The 16,494-nt window shown below is 43.9% G+C and overlaps 1 protein-coding gene across 5 annotated transcripts in view; it reads left to right on the top strand.

Annotated features, from left to right (window-relative positions):
- Nucleotides 1–16,494, top strand: part of LOC140425220 (protein PALS2-like) — a 173,179-nt gene that overhangs the window by 40,457 nt on the left and 116,228 nt on the right. Inside the window, exon 1 of one of the 5 annotated variants that reach the window (XM_072509277.1) lies at nt 11,854–11,957. The exons of the other annotated variants lie outside the window; for them this stretch is intronic. The gene's annotated coding sequence lies outside the window, so the exon portion shown is untranslated. Of the gene's footprint in view, nt 1–11,853; nt 11,958–16,494 lie in introns of those variants that run through there. 5 annotated transcript variants of the gene reach the window in all.

Below are 16,494 nucleotides of genomic sequence, written 5' to 3' on the forward strand. Positions count from 1 at the left end.
GGCAGGGAATGCCCCCCCCCCCCCCCCCCCCCCCCCCCCAAGCATCAGTTCATGAGCTGAGGAGCTCCAGGATCAGGTCACTATTTAAAAAATTATGTCCCGAAATCTCAAACCCCCCTCAACACACCTGTTGGGGGGGGCTGCACCCCCAATCCCCAGCGTGGGCAAATGCCGGCTGGGTACCTTGGCACTGCCAGGGTGCCAGTCTGCTTGTGTCAAGATTCCAGGGTGGCACCAGCACTGCCAGGGTGCCACCCTGTCTGGAGACCGCCCACCTGGGGGCCTCCGAACGTCTGGGAGACCTCTAGGTCCTGTTCTGCCAAGTCTAGTTTGTGGGGATCAGTACTACATGGTACCCAGCCAAAGAGGCCGTTAGATCGTGCGGCAGTATGGCTGGGTGGGTTCTAAACTCACTTAGGCGTGTGAGACTGGGTCCCGCCCACAATGAGATTGTGATGCCTCACAACATTTGGTTCGATCACACGAAGCATAATGGCCATCGGGAATCCTGGTGGAGGCCTGTCCCGGGATCTACCGGTCACGTCTCGCCAGGGTTCAGGCGGGTTGCGGCCAGTAGATCGCACACCTGGTTAGCCATTCAATAAGAATGTCATATTTGCCTAATCATCTGATGAGGGGCTGACTCATCAGCATGAGAGCAAATATTTCGAGTGAAAAATCCTTCTTCAAAATTTAAAAATAAATCCATGTATTTTTCTCAGCATTTCGCAGTTCTTGGGCATGAGGCCGGATGTTGTGCTTCATTCATTGCCCTGTGCCCATAGATTTGAGTTACCATTTTGTATTCAAAGACTTAACTGGTTTGAGGAAGATCATTGAGATCAAACATACTATGGTGAGCATAAAAATGTGTGCTTATATATAAAAAGTTCATGGGAGGAAGACTTAATCTCAAAATAAATTGTTCCATTGGAGTCTGAAATTTATTGCAGATTTGTCAATTTTCCAGGAGCATGGGGACCAGATCAGTGTGTCAGAACCTGAACAAGCTGTGCATGAAACATACATTTTAAATTCCTTGTGCGACTCTCCAGTATTGAACCAAACATTCCGAAAGATCGCAAGTTGGAATCTTTTAACATTCTCTGTGCTGTTCTCTGACACCTCTAAAATTGAAAGTATCCAACACACCCTCTGGCTGCTTGCTCATTGCTTCCTATTTTAGCTGGTTAGTATTCTCAGTCCACTATACCTTGCTATCAATTGCTACTCTTGTCCCTCCGCTGCCCACTCTGCACATTGCTGCTGTGTTTTCTGCCACCTTAAAATGCTGTGCTTTCTACTTGTATAACTATTTAATGCACTGATATAATTTATCAGGGTGCATATTCCTTGTAATTTAACCTGAAATATGTGGTCTGGCAATGTACTTTTCCAATGCGAGATCGGAATACTATTTCTGGTGGGCTGCCTGCATTTTCAGCCATGGGTAATATCAAATCCCTGGTCCAAGAGACCGTTTCATTATACATGATCAGTAAGTTTTGATTTGTAAAATGACTGCGTAGGAAGGGACAGCTTGAATTATAAAAGGTACTCCAAAGGTGGCGCTCATAATTTCACTATTCAAAGAGGCAAGTGTGGGGAGTGGCGAGTTTTGTGGCCAAAGGTGGTGGCTGCGTGTTGTCATGGAGCCATGGAAGCAAGGATGCATCATTCTGGAGGGCTTGAATGGCTGGGGGAATTAATAAATAGTCCAGGGTGGAGGGAATGGGGAGTTAATTAGGTAGCTATAAATAGGTTTTCAAAATGAAATACAAGCATCTGATCTGTGGAGTTAGTGCTGAGCATGGATCAATCAGCAATATTAACCACATTACAAACTTGGTGCAAAGTCAGATTTTAAATATATATACATCTGCCCCATAGCTGCTTGATGCTGGGAAAGCTTAGCTGCAGGAAACTGACCAGTTCTTCCAGACTGGCAGGAGCATCCTTCAAAAATGATACAATGGAAATTAAAAAGCACTCCCACAGTGGTATTAATAAGATATATGGATTTTCTTGTTGAATTAGGTGGTTTTATCTGTATTCAGCAGGTCTTTTTCAGCTTCGGCACTAGTGACTTTGGGGAACTGAAACTATCCTTTTGCACTGGTTGAATGTATATAGATGATGCTGTTGAACAACTAATTAAAAAGAGAGGAGCAGTTTACAAGATGACTTACAAATATGGATTTGAATCCAGCCTAGCCTGATGGGATGTAGGTCTCCCTCATGAGATTGACTATTGTACATGTGGATAACTATTGTAGGAAAACTTTAAAGATCACCTTTATTTAAAGCTTCATCCTGCATCTCAGGATTATGTACTTGAGGTGGTATATTGCCGACAAATTCTCAAAAGTAGAAAAGTTTCCCAACACTGCTATCTTTACCATGAGCACTTAAGAACATCAAAATGGTGGCCGTACTAAGGACTTAGTGAGCTGTCTTGCATTAAATGTATCAACATGGTTTAGTTTTTAATAAACTGGCAATTAAAAATAGCACTGCAAGCTCTGTCAAAACCTTGTTTGCCTGAAAAGTTTCAATGTGCCACAAAAATGTTGTGCAACACACCCTTAATTTGCTATTTTTAAACTTTCTAAGAGTTGTCCTTTATGAATGCAGAATTGTTGTTAACTAAGCAATAATAATAATTGCTTCTTGTCACAAGTAGGCTTTAATTAAGTTACTGTGAAAAGCCCCTAGTCACCACATTCCGGCGCCTGTTCAGGGACGTCGGTATGGGAATTGAACCCGCACTGCTGCCTTGTTCTGCATTACAAGCCAGCTGTTTAGCCCAGTGTGCTAAATAGAAGCTTTTCACACTTTTTGTTTCTTCCTCAAGGAGATTCACCCACTTAGTAATCTTGCATTTAGAAATAAATAAATGTCTCAAAGGATTGATCAGCCAAACAATATTGACAGAGGTGGTTTCAGTTTGGAATGGGACAGTTTCAAATTCATTACAAGCAGTGCTAACCACAGTCTTGGTTGATTTAGCCAGATACAGAACAAAGTGTTCTATTGTGTTTGAGCAGCGTGCCTTATTTCCAGCTTAAACATCCATTTTCACACCAGTCATTCTTGCATCCTCAGGCAGTCTGCCTCAAATATGGAATTCAGGCAAAGTTAATCATGCCAGAGTATTAAGCTTTGTACTAAACTTTCAAATAGTCATGTAGAAGTCCTGAACATTGAAAACTGAGAATCCTCAATTTTATCAGTAATATTTTCTTTTGGCTAACTTGATTTCTGGTTTCTGGAGGTATTAAAATGTTCCATGAACTTTTCCCCCCCACTAAAAATGTTATTGACTTCCGGAAAAGCTTTCACGCTTGTAGGTTTGTGACAAATTATGCATTGCACTTGGTATAGCATGTCATTAAGTATGACCAAGGTCCTCGTCCTGTAGTTTTTTTTTGTACCTTGGAGGATCCATGATGTTTGATGTCAAAGACCTGTAAAGTTCTTGCATTTCTGCCTGGAGTTGAGTATTTCTTTACTACGTTAGTAGCATGTTTGTGTTTATATTTTGTACATTTTTCCTTTGGGTAACTCTATCTTTCAGATGTTACAAATTTTCAGGCAGTCTTTTGCAGGTTTAAATCACTGACCTACAGTGCAGGTCTTGGGAGTTCAAGATATTTTGTAAGCATCAAGTGAGTTCTTTTTTTTCGATAAAAGGAAGCAAGTGTAGTGACTTGGTGTTTCTGAGTGCAACCAGTGGACAGTCTTTTGGGATATTGAAGAAAGGGATTGCTAATATAGATCGCGAGGTTGATGTCTCATTGCCAAGCTAGTTCTGGGAATCCTCTTTTTTTGGGCAGAGGAGTGGGGAGAAAGAAGCCTTTCTTATGTTAACCTAATGATGCCCAATCTCCTGTATTAATATGGGAAGACTTTGCATTTTGTATAATTCATAAAAAAGATACAATTTATTTTTCAATTTGTGCCAGGCTAGAAAATGTCATTATTTAGCATAATACTTTTAGCTATTATGGACCATCTGTTGAAGACCTTCCTATAGATAGGAATTCAGCTAACTTTATTCTACCCATAGAAATGCTTAAATGCTATTGGTGGTGTAGAAATCATTATTCATTTTTTTCTTTTTAAAAAAATATAGAGTACCCAATTATTTTTTCCCAATTAAGGGGCAATTTAGCGTGGCCAATCCACCTACCCTGCACATCTTTGGGTTGTGGGGGTGAAACCCATGCAGACATGCGGAGAATGTACAAACTCCACACGGACAGTGATCCAGGGCTGGGATCAAACCCAGGACCTCAGAACCATAGGCAGCAGCGCTAACCATTGAGCCACCATGCCGCCCCGCAATCAAGAGAGTCAAAAGGGTATTCTTGGAGCGTTGGGGGGGGGGGGGGGGGGGGGGGTGTTGTGTAGAGGCACCAATCTAGGGGCACTTGTTACGGCTCCGCTGCCGTTCTCGGCAGCATGATACACCACAAGTCCGGTGGTGATGCCGGCACTGAGGATCTGGGGCAGTGGAGGAGACACTGGAGAGGAGGGGGCCTCGGTGTGGATCCCGATACGGAATAACCACAGATTTGCTCTGGGTAGGATAGATGGGGGTTACCAAGGCTGGTATAGGGCAGGTATTAGGAGGATTGGGGACCTGTTTATTAATGGGGTTTACCCCAGCATGCAGGCGCTGGAGGAGAGGTTCCCCTGGGAAATGCGTTCATGTATCTTCTGGTTCGGGACTTCCTTAGAAAACAGGTGGGGACATTCCCGCGGCTGCCCCCACGTAGGATCCAGGATAGGGTGGTGTCTGGCGTCTGGGTAGGGGAGGGGAAGGTGTCAGACATATATCAGGAGCTGCAGGAGGTAGAGGAAGCCTCAGTGGGGGAAGTTGAAGGATAAGTTGGAGGAGGAGCTGGGCGAGGAGCTGGATGAGGGCCTGTGGGCCGATTCCCTGGGCAGGGTGAACTCCTCCTCCTCATGTGCCAGGCTCGGATTAATCCAGTTTATGGTGGTGCATCGGGCGCATATCACGCCGAGTGGGATAATCGCCGGGGCGCCACGCCGCCCCAACGGCCGCACGCGATTCTCCCACACCGCCCCCCCCCAAAAACCGGCACGGCGAGAATCACGGCTGGCCGCTAGGAGAATCGCCGCTCACCGTTTGTAATGGCCCAGATGGGCTGAGCGGCCTGCCCAACACGACAGGTTCCCACCAGCGCCATCCACACCTGGTCGCTGCCGGCGGGAACGGCGCGGGAACGCTGGGGGGGGGGTTCCTGCATCGGGGGGGACACTCAAAAGGGGTCTGGCAGGCCGGCCTCTCTGAATGAGGACCTCCGTTCCTCCGCCGCCCCGCAAGATCCATCTGACATCTTCTTCTTGCGGGGCGGCCACGGGGAAGACGGCAACCGCATGCACGGGTTGGCGCCGGTCAACCTGCGCATGCGCGGATGACGTCATTTACGGGCGCCGCTATTACGTGGCGGCAAGGCCCGGCGCACGGAAATGATGCGGCGCCGCTCCTAGTCCCCCGGGGAAGGGAGAATAGGGGGCTGGGAGCAGCCTCCGACGCCGGAGTGAAACACTCCGGTTTTCACTCCGGCACCGGGACTTAGTCTCCCGATGGGAGAATTGCGCCCATAACGTTTCATATACTTCCTGTGAAAGTCGACCCTAGTTTTTCAGGAAACATTTTGATTAATTACTTACCGATAATTATTACAGTTTATTAATTTATAGGGGACAAGTGGGAACCTTTTCCCTCTGCCAATTCTAACAGCAGTTTCCCAGGTCAGTCGACAAGACTAATGTGTACCATATGATCTATCATGACGTCTTCGAGAAAGAGTAACAAGTATGCAGCTCCGTTTAAACTGGAGAGAAACAGTGTCAGAATGGGTTAACGAGCATTGGCAAAATAGGTCACATCACCGGCCGAACCATTTGACTCCATGCGCTCCGAGAAGCAAAGAAAGGTAATATTTCAGAATTCAAGCGCAGTGCTCAAGATGATGGTGTGCAAGATTTATGAAAAGGTGCACTTAGTACCTCGTGAAGAAACACAAATTTCAGTGCCTGCCACCTGAACTCAACAGTAAAACACTAAAATTCCAGCTTTTTGTTATCTGTTAACCAGGGCAAAATGGATTTCCAAAACTGACCTGTATTCGAAATCTGGGCGCAGCAACAATTAACTTTGACATCCTAGCAAGAAAAATTGTTACCAAGATTTGTGGAAAAGCCATCCTTGCACAGATGATTGGTCATGAGAAGATGAGGTTCAGAGTCATTTAATATTGTATGGCAGATGGCACAAAATTCGAGCTGGTTGTGATATTCAAGTGCAAAGTTCTTCCAAATGAGAAATTGCCATGGAACCGTAGGATTCCTACTGTGCAGAAAGAGGCCGTTCGGCCCATCGAATCTGCACTGACTCTATGAAAAAGCACCCTACCTCGGCCCACTTCCCTATCCTATCCCAATAACCCAAATTAGCCTGCACATATTTGGATACTAAGGGGCAATTTAGCATGACCAATCCACTTAATGCACACCTTTGGACTGTGGGAGGAAACCGGAGCACCCGGAGGAAACCCATGCAGACAAGGGGAGTGTGCAAACTCCACACAGTCCCCCCCCCCAAGGCCGGAATTGAACCCAGGTTCCTGGTACTGTGAGGCAGCAGTACTAACCACTGTGCCACCTGCTGCCCAAAACGTAGTTGTCATGGATGAATGAAGGTGGTTGTAAGAAATTAATCAAATGGAATTTGAGAGCAGGAGGACAACATAGTAATTACTCCCCCAAAAAACTCATTTGCACCTGTTCAAACCCCACCTTGATGTAGTCCATAATGTGGATCAACCAACACGCAAATTATTTCCTGTAGTCTTATAAGTACAGTCATAATCTTTATAATAATCTTTATTGTCATAAGTAGGCTTACATTAACACTGCAATGAAGTTGCTGTGAAAAGCCCCTAGTCGCCACACTCCGGCGCCTGTTCAGGTACAGTGAGGGAGAATTCAGAATGTCCAATTCACCTAACAAGCATGTCTTTCGGAACTTGTGGGAGGAAACCAGAGCACCCGGAGGAAACCCACGCAGACACAGGGAGAACATGCAGACTCCACACAGACAGTGAAGCAACAGCGCTACCCACTGTGCTACTGTGCTGCCCCTTGGATGTGAGCATAAATAAACCTCTTAAGGACAGTATCTGGAAAAATATGTAACAATTGAATGTTGTGGAATGATAATGATGCTGAGGTTGCCAGTGCTACCTATGATGATGAGGATGATCTATATGTTGATATGTGAATGGGTCAAATTGTTAATTCATTATGCTGTATATTTATATTTGTGTTAGATGAGATGTAAATAGTTTGTAATATTAAAACAAAAGTTAGGTATTTAATATACATTCTTTAGTTCAGTTCCATTTTAGTTCATTCCATTGCCACCACCTTTTTTGGGTCCAAATCATGCACACATGCCAATACCTCAAAAACATTATCCCTGTAAAGTTGTCCCATGACTTTTCAACTTTTATTGGTCTCAAAAATTCTACTTTTACACAAACATGTGTAATACCTGTGACTCCGGCGATGGTGCATTATTCTTCCATGTCCTCCTCAACCTCTCCAGAGGGGCTGGTTTAGCACAGTGGGCTAAATAGCTGGCTTGTAATGCAGAACAATGCCAGCAGCGCGGGTTCAATTCCTGTACCAGCCTCCTCGAACAGGCGCCGGAATGTGGCGACCAGGGGCTACTTGTGACAATAAGCAATCATTATTATTATTATATAATATTATAGGGCAGCACGGTTTTAGTCATATTTATTGTTGATGACACCCAGATTACTTCCGCAGCATCCCTTAATATGTTTTCAGACTTTCTGGCTGGCCCAGATCTCTTGGTCAGTGGCAGAGTGGCTACACCACCCATTTGCCACTTAATCTTGGGAGCCTTTGCACCTTCTGATCCTGGTTCCAGTTTAAATCCAGCACTGAACAGCGTCGGAAGACCGAGTTATGACCAAGCAATTGGAAATTTCAACTTTCATGCATCACATATGTGCGCGTGCCGGGACCTCTCTCCTGTTCTCAAGACACATTGGCAACTTGTGCGAAGTGGCGAATAACCCAATTTATCGCAAGATTCAGGCCTCTGTGTCACATCTTCTTCATAGGTGAACCACTGTGTTCCCCCAAATCGCACTGTGAAGACGGGCACAAATGTTTTTCTCCTCCACTACATACTTCTGCTCCCTTTCTGCTGTACAGCACCTCGTACAGGTTCATGGGATCATCCAGCACAAGAAGACCATTCAGACCATTATGTCAATTTTGACCTTTTGGTAGACTATCCAATTAGTCTCCCTCCCCTGGTCTTTTCCAATCGCCTTAATTGCCTTTTGATAAACTAGGGAAACTGTTGATTTTTTGTGTGCATGGAATTAATTATACGAAATCCATTTTATTTTACTATTAATAAATGCTTTGTTGATATAGTCACCAAGCAATTGCAGTGGAGCTCTTACCATAATAAAAATTTGATTCCGCATTTGAAAATTATTTTTGTACATTTATCAAAGCAACTCAAACTCTGCTTTTGGAGCTAATAGGCAAAATGAGCCACTCGAGTATACAAGTCCCAGTCATTTTATTAATCGTTGGGAACAAATAAAATTTCCTGTTTTTAAAAAAAAAAAAAAAAAATATTTTATTGAAAATTTTTGGTCAACCATCACAGTACATTGTGTATCCTTTACACAATAATATAACAGTATAAATAACAATGACCTGTTTTATAAACAAAGAAAGAATAAATAATGTATAACAAAAACGAAAACTAAAACTAAATGGCAACTGCCTTGTCTCAGATAAACACTCTCCAAAAATATGATTAACAGTCCAATATACAATTATTTATAGCAACGACCTATACATATTATACATATATATTAATAACCCTGAGACTCCTTCTGGTTCCACCCCCCCCTGGGCTGCTGCTGCTGCCTTTTTCTTTTCCATTCCCTCTATCTTTCTGTGAGGTATTCGACGAACGGTTGCCACCGCCTGGTGAACCCTTGAGCCGATCCCCTTAGGACGCATATACCGGAATGCATTCCTTGGGGCAACCCATATTTCTCGGTCAGCGCTCCCAGACTTGCGAACTTCCCATCCACAAACAGATCTTTCAGTTGCGTTACTCCTGCTCTTTGCCATATTCCAAATCCCCCATCCATTCTCCCCGGGGCAAACCTATGGTTATTTCTTATCGGGGACCCCACCAAGGCTCCCGTCTTTCCCCTATGCCGTCTCCACTGTCCCCAAATTTTCAAAGTCTCCACCACCACCGGGCTTGTGGTGTATTTCTTCGGTGAGAACGGCAATGGGGCGGTCACCATAGCTTGTAGGCTAGTCCCCCTACAGGACGCCCTCTCCAATCTCTTCCACGCCGCTCCCTCCTCTTCTCCCATCCACTTACTCACCATTGAGATATTGGCGGCCTAGTAGTACTCACTTAGGCTCGGTAGTGCCAGCCCACCCCCTATCCCTACTACGCTGTAAGAATCCCTTCCTCACTCTCGGGGTCTTCCCGGCCCACACAAAACTCATGATACTCTTTTCGATCCTTTTGAAAAAAGCCTTCGTGATCACCACCGGGAGGCACTGAAACACAAAGAGGAATCTCGGGAGGACTACCATTTTAACCGCCTGCACCCTCCCTGCCAGTGACAGGGATAAAGATTTCCTGTTTATGATTGACTCGCGCTATTATGTTTTTTAAAAAAAAAATAATAATATTGTGCCAATGAATACATGATAAACTGATTTTGTGAAATCACTTAGGAAATCTGCTAGTTTGATTTAGTTTCTTCATCCACAGAGATCTTCCAGTTCAGTTCTCCAGCCACAGCACGAGCTTCTCAGCTGCTAATAGCTATTGGACTAGAACTGAGGAATCCAAAAGTGGTGATTTAAAGGGCAATGGATTGCAGATTTTGGATGCCGAATTAATCAACTAATGTTTGCAGCACCTAAATCTATGCATGTATGTAAAACACATTCCAACTTCTCAATAAAATCCTTTGGATTTCGAGACCTGCACCTTTTAGAGAGTAAGGCAATCCCCTGGCTTTATCTTGCAGCCTGTGTGAATGTACTGTGTTTCTGATGGCACCAAATGCAGCAGTGTAAGTGGGCAGCTTGCCATGTGGAGAATCTGTTCTCTGCAGCAGGAGGCCGTCATCTCAATGTTTGATTCAATTCTGTTTTGCTTGTGTATTAAACTGAGAAACAAAGTGGTGATTATTTTTTAATGGGTGTAAGAGTACTTCAGTTTGTATTTTGGAAACTTGACAATTGTATTGTAGAATCATAGAATCATTAAGCATGGCACAGAAGGAGGCTTTTTAGTTTGTCATATCTGTACTGGCTCTCTGCGATAGCAATTCACTGAGTGCCACCCCCCCATCTTTTCCACTGCAAATCTTTTATCTTCAGATTCTTTTAATTTCCTTTGAAAGCCGACATTGAATTTGTACACTCAAACAGTGTTATCCAATTCTAACCACTTGCTACATAAAAAGCTTTTTCTCTTGTCGCTATTGCTTCTTTTCCAATGACCTTTTAATTAGTGTCTTCTGGTTCTCATCCTTCCACCAACGGGAAGTTTCTCCCTATCTACTTCTGTATCGTGATTTTGAATACCTCTACAATACTTTCTCTCTTAGGAAAACAGCCCTAGCTTCTGCAGTTGATCTATGTAACTGTGTCCAGGGATAAGGGACTTCTAATGAATCTTCCCTACAACCTCTCTAATGCCTTCACATTCTTCCTGAAATGTGACACCTAGAACTGTACACAATTCTCAGCTGAGGCTCAACAAATATTTTATACAAAGTTTATCATAACCTCCTTGCTTTGTCTGCGTGGGTTTCCTCCGGGTGCTCCGGTTTCCTCCCACAAGTCCCGTAAGATGTGCTGTTAGGTGAATTGGACATTCTGAATTCTCCCTCTGTGTACCTGAACAGGCGCCAGGATGTTGCGACTAGGAGATTTTCACAGTAACTTCATTGCAGTGTGAATGTAAGCCTACTTGTGACAATAATAAAGATTATTATTATATGCCCCTATTTATAAAGCACAGCACCCTGAATGCTCTTGTAACCGTGCTCTCAACATTCCCTGCCACCTTCAATAATTTATGCACATACTTTCCGCTGGTTAGAATCCATAAAATACCTTCAGTGCAGAAGGAGGGCAGTTGGCCCATAAATTCTGTGCCGACCCTCTAAAAGAGCATCCTACCTAGGCCCCTCCTCCTATCCCCGTAACTCCCCCTATCCCCGTAACTCCACCTAACTGGCACATCTTTGTACACTAAGGCAGTGTTTTCAAACTTTTTTTTTTACTGGGACCCATTTTTACCAACCAGTCGACCTTCGCGACCTACCATTTCCGCTTACCTTTAATGTGACCGGTGAGCCTGCTTGCTCCTCATGACCTCACGTACTTTGACAGTCAATGTTAAATTTCAGCTCAGGGCGTCAGCTGATGAGTTAAGTTCTCATTGCATCCGTTGAAAAAGAATTTATCCTCACATTCGCTATGCTAAGTCTTCAAATGCCTTTGAAATTTTGAGGGTTTTAATCTTTCATTTGCCAGTACTTCCCTGCATATAACACACACAAGCTCTGCATCTTGATTTGCAGTGGCACAATGAATAAAGTAGAAAAACTACCTCAAGAAATCCTCTTTATGCTGCTTTGTTCCTTATTTCAGCTTCTTAATTGTTCACCAGAGGCTCTGGAGCTCACCCCAGCACTGCTGGCAGCTACAAAATGGAGGAATCTTTCTCGCGCCGAGAGCATGTGATGTCAGTATACCTGCTCTCTGTCACCGCTTGTGGAGAGAAGACTCCAACAACTTTTGAAAAAAGAATCTGCTCCTAGGTCAGTGCGCTGACATCTGGCGGAGGCGGTCTGTCTCTGGGTTCCGGTCCTGCGCACTGCTGAGGGGGCATGCATGCACGGGATGGCTGGCATTCTCAAAGCCGGTTGCAGCTGTTGAGCACTTCTTCTCGTGATCAGGAACTTCTCGACCGATGGTCCTCCCGACACCTGTCCGTGACCCATGCCGCAGGTCGTGACCCTGGGTTTGAAAATTACTACATTGAGGGGCAATTTTTAGCATGGCCAATCCACCTAATCTGGACTGAGAGGAAACCGGAGGACCTGAAGAAAACTCGCGCAGACACTGGGAGAACATGCAAACTCCACATAGTCACCCAAGGCTAGAATTGAACTCTGACGCTGAGGCAGCAGTGCTAACCACTGTGCCACCGGACTGCCCACCAGTTCTTCTCCTGCACCCCCGTTAAAATTGTACCCTTTATTTCATATTGTCTTTCTCTATTCTACCAAACTGAATCACTTCACACTTCTCTACATTCTAAGTTTTATCTGCCATTTGTCTTTATTATTTATCAGGCTTTATCCTAGGGTGGCACGGTAGCACAGTGGTTAGCACTTTTGCTTCACAGTGCCAGGGACCTGGGTTCGATTCCCAGCTTAGGTCACTGTCTGTGCAGAGTCTGCAAGTTTTTCCTGTGTCTGCGTGGGTTTCCTCTGGGTGCTTCAGTTTCCTCCCACAAGTCCTGAAAGACACGTTTGTTAGGTAAATTGGATACTGTGAATTCTCCCTCCGTGTACCCGAACAGGTGTCGTAGTGTGATATGTTAGAAGTCTTCCCATGCTGAGTTCTGAAATGAGCAAAGAACATCTGAAAAAAATTAAAAATACATTTGTAATCCAGTTTGCCTAGATGTTCAAGTGGGTAAGGGGTATTTATAAAAAAAAAAATTGGAAATCGATATCCCATATGTTTGTACGATATTAACATCCAAAATCATCAGGGTTTGTATATTTCTGTTCAAATACAGGATAATGCTACTTTTATGCTAACATTTTTCTAATCTCGGGCTTAAATACAAATCCATGTCATCCTTGAGATGAAAGAGCAGTATTCTTCTAATCATCTCTGCACCCTGCTGCTGTTAGAATTCTGCCAGCAATTTAAGAATTCAATGCCGCTCCGATGCTAGATACACTTTTACAAGCTGCATTCTACTTCCTTTCAGTTTGGGATTCTGATGTTTGAAATTAATTTTATGCATACAGTGTAAAAATGAAATCTGTTATAAGCTGCTCTTCTAGATGGAACAGATTGTTGTCAAAGTTGCTATAGTTGGGACTAGTGAACAATTTTCCCATCTGGCAAGCTGGTTGCATCAAAGTAGATGTTATTGTATTACAATAATTAATCTGTACTTGCATGCATTAAATGTCGATCTCTTTGCACGGTTTGATGAAAGGTATTCATAGTATTCCAGATCTTCCCTGTGTGCATTTATGCTGAGTTACTCTTAAAGGCTTTGTGATTTTTGTTACAGCTTGGTATTGTGGTATTGATACAATATCTATAATTCAGCAGGGCACGTTGCTATTGAACGAGTTGGACTTTGTCCAATCGTTGGGAAACAATGTCAGATGGTTCTATTGATGTTTTTAACTCGTGCTTTACTGCAGGAGTCTTTGTTATTTAATATTAGTGCAGCCCATACTTTTCAAGTTTTGGCTATTGGATTGCTTATTTGCTTCTGTGTCTTGAATGTTTTTTTTTCTCATTTCGCTTTAGGGGAAGAATGATTGGGATCTTGGGAGCAATTATGTGCACTGGTGTATAGCTCTACAGGTGGCAGTAGCCATACAGTCTTATACGGCCCGTGAATGGCACAGCAGCACAGTGGTTAGCACTGTTGCTTCACAGCACCAGGATCCCAAGTTTGATTCCCCGCTTGGGTCACTGTCTGTGCGGAATCTGCACGTTCTCCCCGTGTGTGCGTGGGTTTCCTCCGGGTGCTCCAGTTGCCTCCCACAGTCCAAAGATGTGCAGGTTAGGTGGATTGGCCATGATAAATTGCCCTTCATGACCAAAAAGGTTGGGAGGGTTATTGGGTTATGGGGATAGGGTGGAAGTGAGGGCTCGGGTGGGTCAGTGCAGATTCGATGGGCCGAGTGGCCTCCTTCTGCACTGTACTTTCGATGTTCTATCGTCTCTGCTTCCACTACCCTCACAACTCTGATAAGTCTGTGCACATTCTCGAAGACCTTCACATCTTTCCTAAAGTGTGGTAATCCGAAATGGATACAATACTCTAGTTAGCCTAACTAAGAGCTTTATAAAGGTTGAACGTAGCTTTCCTGATTTTGTTCTCAATAGCTTAAAGCCCAAGATCCCACACACTTTGCTATCTACTCTCTCAATATGTCTTGCCACCTTCAAAGGTTTGGTGGATTTTTCCCATATTTGTTCAGTGTCAGACTCTGACAGTAACTCGAGCTTTCCAGCTGCACAGCCGGATTAGAGGCGGCAATGTCAGTTCCAGAGATCGAGGCGCCGCTTAAAATGGCATCCCGATCTGCATAGAAAATAACCCCCCTCATGAACATGCCCACCTCCCCCCCCCCCCCCCCCCCCCCCCGCCCCACCACCAAGGCTCCTTTTTGTGGATGCATACCTCATTACGTCACCGGCATGGAAAATTGGGAAACAAGATCTTGCCGTCGAGAATCTAGTTTCCTGATTCTCATGGGATTTTGCGCCCGTCTTGCCATTCTCGCTGACGGCAAACACGGGCGCAAAATCTCTCCCTAGACATGTAACTCTCCCCCGGTTTCCTCTGTCCCTGCGTATCTTTTAAAACTGTACCAATAACTAAAAAATAGCCTCTCTTTGTCCCTTCTGCATCACCTCACACTGCGTTAAATTCCACCTGATTTTTGTCCAGATGCAGTTGAATGTTGTCATCCTTACTGTTAACCACATTTCCAGAGTTGGTATGATTAGAAAATTTTACTCGGTATTTCGATATCGAAGTCATTTATCTATTCAAAAAAAAAAAGCGCTAACCCTTGAGGATCTCCACTGTTTACCACCCTTCAGTCTGTTTTCTTTCACTTAAGCTCAATATTTTTGTCCAAGCTGTCACTGGCCATCCTATTTCACGAGCCTCAATTTTGTGAACTAACCTTTACATAGGACTTTGTCAAACGGCATCTTTAAAATCTGTATCTTCAAATGTGCATAGATAAAATTCATATAGATAGCATTGCTTTCCTTGACCTTTTCTGCTACTTTGAAAAATTCAGTTAGATTAGTCAAGCATGATCTGTCTTTTACAAGTCTGTGTGGGTTCTCCTTAATTAATTCCAAGTGCTTGTTGATTTTTTTTTGCGCTTGATTGTTTTTAATACCTTGCTCACCACTCATGTTAAACTAACTGACCTGTGGGTGTACCTTTTTATTGTGTGAAGCTGTCACATTTATTACTTTAATTCCCTGGCACCTTCCCTGTATCTAGCGAAGATTGAAAATTGTGGCAACCTCGTCCACTCCCACTTCCTTTAGCAACTTGAGCTGCAAACCATAAAGTAACTAATCAACAAGTTTACCATTTCCCTTTCTGTATTTACAATATTAGCCTCCAGATCTGTTTTTAAAGGGCTCCCATTGCCCTCAGGTTCCCTGGCGCATTCCAGCAGAGCTCCCACAGGACAATTGGGGGTAGACAATAAAAGCTGTCCCAGCCAGAAACACCCACATTCTGTGAAAGAATAAAAACAATACTTTAGCCCGGAGGCTTTTTGGCTGTAACTTGCTGAGATGGAGTTTGGATTTAGACCCTGGGGTTAAACTCTTGTTGTTCCACTTCAACTTCTCGTCTGAAAGTAAGGTGCATCCGTTTGGAATAAGCCCTGTTTTGTTCATGTGCGTCTTAGCCAACCCTAATGTCAGCCCTGTGGCCAGTTGTCATGTAGATGGGTTTGTGAGCTGTTGGAGCATTGGAGACAAACTGACATAAAAGTCTGAGAACACGCACGAACAGACTCAAAAACAGCATCTTCCCCGCTGTTACCAGACTCCTAAACGAGCCTCTTATGGACTGACCTGATTAACGCTTCACCCGATACCGATGTTATGTATTGCATTGTGTTGCCCTATTATGTGTTTTCTTTTCATGTACTTAATGATCTGTTGAGCTGCTCACAGAGAAATACTTTTCACTGTACCTCGGTACACGTGACACTAAACAAAATCAAAATCTGTTCATGCTCAATGTTCATACACGTGCAGGAACCAATGGACAGCAGTCTGTTACTATTCTGTTTTTTTTTGCAGGTTTTTGCAATAGATCAATGAGTCAAGGTACTTCATTCAAATGCAATCATCCTGTGAAACAATTAACAATACTTTTTTTCTTTTAAAAAAATAAATTTAGTGTACCCAATTTTTTTCCAATTAAGGGACAATTTAGTGTGTTCAATCCACCTACCTTGCACATCTTTGGGTTGTGGGGGGCGAAATCCACGCAAACACGGGGAGAATGTGCAAACTCCCCATAGACAGTGACCCAGAGCCGGGATCGAA

This window comes from Scyliorhinus torazame, chromosome 6, assembly GCF_047496885.1.
Source record: "Scyliorhinus torazame isolate Kashiwa2021f chromosome 6, sScyTor2.1, whole genome shotgun sequence".
Classification (NCBI taxonomy): Eukaryota; Metazoa; Chordata; class Chondrichthyes; order Carcharhiniformes; family Scyliorhinidae; genus Scyliorhinus; species Scyliorhinus torazame.